This window comes from Stenella coeruleoalba, assembly GCF_951394435.1.
Source record: "Stenella coeruleoalba genome assembly, chromosome: 15".
Classification (NCBI taxonomy): domain Eukaryota; kingdom Metazoa; phylum Chordata; class Mammalia; order Artiodactyla; family Delphinidae; genus Stenella; species Stenella coeruleoalba.
Genome location: NC_137161.1, coordinates 63604380 through 63608661, shown reverse-complemented (window position 1 = coordinate 63608661; position 4282 = coordinate 63604380).

Genomic DNA, 4282 nt, shown 5'->3' with positions numbered 1-4282 from the left:
ACCTGGACCCTAAACCGTCCCCGTCCCCTAACCCTAACCCTAGCCCAAACCCTAACCCTAACCCTTCCCCGAATCGTGAGCCTCACCCGTCCCCAAATCCTAACCCGTACGCTAACGCTAAACCGCGCCCTCACACGTACGCTCCCCCTAAAGCGTTGGCGTACCCTCACCTGGACCTTAAACCGTCCCCGTCCCCTAACCCTAACCCTAGCCCGAACCCTAACCCTAACCCTTCCCCAAAGCGTGAGCCTCACCCGTCCCCTAATCCTAACCCGTACGCTAATGCTAACCCGCGCCCTCACACGTACGCTCCCCCTAAAGCGTTGTCGTACCCTCACCTGGACCCTAAACCGTCCCCGTCCCCTAACCCTAACCCTAGCCCGAACCCTAACCATAACCCTTCCCCGAATCCTGACCCTCACCCGTTCCCTACTCCCAACCCGTACGCTAACGCTAAGCCGCGCCCTCACACGTACGCTCCCCCTAAAGCGTTGGCGTACCCTCACCTGGACCCTAAACCGTTCCCGTCCCCTAACCCTAACCCTAGTCCGAACCCTAACCCTAACCCTTCCCCGAAGCCTGACCCTCACCCGTCCCCTAATCCTAACCCGTATGCTAACGCTAACCCGCGCGCTCACACGTACACTCCCCCTAAAGCGTTGTTGTACCCTCACGTGGACCCTAAACCGTCCCCGTCCCCTAACCCTAACCCTAGCCCGAAACCTAACCTTAACCCTTCCCCGAAGCCTGCCCCTCAACCGTCCCCTAATCCTAACCCGTACGCTAACGCTAACCCTTCTCCCTCACACGTACAATCCCCCTAAATCGTTGTTGTACCCTCACCTCTACCCTAAACCGTCCCCGTCCCCTAACCCTAACCCTAGCCCGAACCCTAACCCTAACCCTTCCCCGAAGCCTGACCCTCAACCGTGCCCTAATCCTAACCCGTACACTAACACTAAACCGCGCCCTAACACGCACGCTCCCCCTAAAGCGTTGCCGTACCCTCACCTGGACCCTAAACCGTACCCGTCCCCTAATCCTACCCCTAGCCCTAACCCTAACCCTAACCCTTCCCCGAAGCCTGACTCTCACCCGTCCCCTAATCCTAACAAGTACGCTAACACTAACCCGCGCCCTCACACACACGCTCCCCCTAAAGCGTTGCCGTACCCTCACCTGGACCCTAAACCGTCCCCGTCCCCTAACCCTAACCCTAGCCCGAACCCTAACCGTAACCCTTCCCCGAAGCCTGACCCTCACCCATCCCCTAATCCTAACCCGTACGCTAACACTAACCCGCGCCCTCACACGCACGCTCCCCCTAAAGCGTTGCCGTACCCTCACCTGGACCCTAAACCGTCCCCGTCCCCTAACCCTAACCCTAGCCCGAACCCTAACCCTAACCCTTCCCCGAAGCCTGACCCTCACCCGTCCCCTAATCCTAACCCGTACGCTAACACTAACCCGAGCCCTCACACGCACGCTCCCCCTAAAGCGTTGCCGTACCCTCACCTGGACCCTAAACCGTCCCCGTCCCCTAACCCTAACCCTAGCCCGAACCCTAACGCTAACCCTTCCCCGAAACCTGACCCTCACCCGTCCCCTAATCCTAACCCGTACGCTAACACTAACCCGCGCCCTCACACGCACGCTCACCCTAAAGCGTTGCCGTACCCTCACCTGGACCCTAAACCGTCCCCGTCCCCTAACCCTAACCCTAGCCCGAACCCTAACCCTAACTCTTCCCCGAAGCCTGACCCTCACCCGTCCCTTAATCCTAACCCGTACCCTAACGCTAACCCGCGCCCTCACACGTACGCTCCCCCTAAAGCGTTGGCGTACCCTCACCTGGACCCTAAACCGTCCCCGTCCCCTAACCCTAACCCTAGCCCGAACCCTAACCCTAACCCTTCCCCGAAGCCTGACCTTCACCCGTCCCCTAATCCTAACACGTACACTAACACTAACCCGCGCCCTCACACGCACGCTCCCCCTAAAGCGTTGCCGTACCCTCACCCGGACCCTAAACCGTCCCCGTCCCCTAACCCTAACCCTAGCCCGAACCCTAACCCTAACCCTTCCCCGAAGCCTGACCCTCACCCGTCCCCTAATCCTAACCCGTACGCTAACGCTAACCCACGCCCTCACACGTACGCTCCCCCTAAAGCGTTGTCGTACCCTCACCTGGACCCTAAACCGTCCCCGTCCCCTAACCCTAACCCTAGCCCGAACCCTAACCCTAACCCTTCCCCGAAGCCTGACCCTCACCCGTCCCCTAATCCTAACCCGTACGCTAACGCTAAACCGCGCCCTCACACGTCCGCTCCCCCTAAAGCGTTGGCGTACCCTCACCTGGACCCTAAACCGTCCCCGTCCCCTAACCCTAACCCTAGCCCGAACCCTAACCCTAACCCTTCCCCGAAGCGTGAGCTTCACCCATCCCCTAATCCTAACCCGTACGCTAACGATAACCCGCGCCCTCACACATACGCTCCCCCTAAAGCGTTGTTGTACCTTCACCTGGACCCTAAACCGTCCCCGTCCGCTAACCCTAACCCTAGCCCGAACCCTAACCCTAACCCTTACCCGAAGCCTGACCCTCACCCGTCCCCTAATCGTAATCCGTACGCTAACGTTAACCCGCGCCCTCACACGCACGCTCCCCCTAAAGCGTTGCCGTATCTTCACCTGGACCCTAAACCGTCCCCGTCCCCTAACCCTAACCCTAGCCCGAACCCTAACCCTAAACCTTCTCCGAAGCCTGACCCTCACCCGTCCACTAATCCTAACCCGTGCGCTAACACTAACCCGCGCCCTCACACGCACGCTCCCATTAAAGCGTTGCCGTACCCTCACCTGGACCCTAAACCGTCCCCGTCCCCTAACCCTAACTCTAGCCCGAACCCTAACCCTAACCCTTCCCCGAAGCCTGACCCTCACCGGTCCCCTAATCCTAACCCGTACGCTAACACTAACCCGCGCCCTCACACGCACGCTCCCCCTAAAGCGTTGCCGTACCCTCACCTGGACCCTAAACCGTCCCCGTCCCCTAACCCTAACCCTAGCCCGAACCCTAACCCTAACCCTTCCCCGAAGCCTGACCCTCACCCGTCCGCTAATCCTAACACGTACGCTAACACTAACCCACGCCCTCACACGCACGCTCCCCCTAAAGCGTTGCCGTACCCTCACCTGGACCCTAAACCGTCCCCGTCCCCTAACCCTAACCCTAGCCCGAACCCTAACCCTAACCCTTCCCCGAAGCCTGACCTTCACCCGTCCCCTAATCCTAACACGTACACTAACACTAACCCGCGCCCTCACACGCACGCTCCCCCTAAAGCGTTGCCGTACCCTCACCCGGACCCTAAACCGTCCCCGTCCCCTAACCCTAACCCTAGCCCGAACCCTAACCCTAACCCTTCACCGAAGCCTGAACCTCACCCGTCCCCTAATCCTAACCCGTACGCTAACGCTAACCCACGCCCTCACACGTACGCTCCCCCTAAAGCGTTATCGTACCCTCACCTGGACCCTAAACCGTCCCCATCCCCTAACCCTAACCCTAGCCCGAACCCTAACCCTAACCCTTCCCCGAAGCCTGACCCTCACCCGTCCCCTAATCCTAACCCGTACGCTAACGCTAAACCGCGCCCTCACACGTCCGCTCCCCCTAAAGCGTTGGCGTACCCTCACCTGGACCCTAAACCGTCCCCGTCCCCTAACCCTAACCCTAGCCCGAACCCTAACCCTAACCCTTCCCCGAAGCCTGACCCTCACCCGTGCCCTAATCCTAACCCGTACGCTAACACTAACCCGCGCCCTCACACGCACGCTCCCCCTAAAGCGTTGTTGTACCCTCACCTGGACCCTAAACCGTCCCCGTCCGCTAACCCTAACTCTAGCCCGAACCCTAACCATAACCCTTCCCCGAAGCCTGACCCTCACCCGTTCCCTACTCCCAACCCGTACGCTAACGCTAACTCGCGCCCTCACACGTACGCTCCCCCTAAAGTGTTGTCGTACCCTCACCTGTACCCTAAACCGTCCCCGTCCCCTAACCCTAACCCTAGCCCGAACCCTAACCCTAACACTTCCCCGAAGCCTGCCCCTCACCTGTCCCCTAATCCTAACCCGTACGCTAACGCTAACCCGCGCCCTCACACGTACCCTCCCCCTAAAGCGTTGTCATACCCTCACCTGGACCCTAAACCGTCCCTGTCCCCTAACCCTAACCCTAGCCCGAACCCTAACCCTAACCCTTCCCCGAAGCCTGACC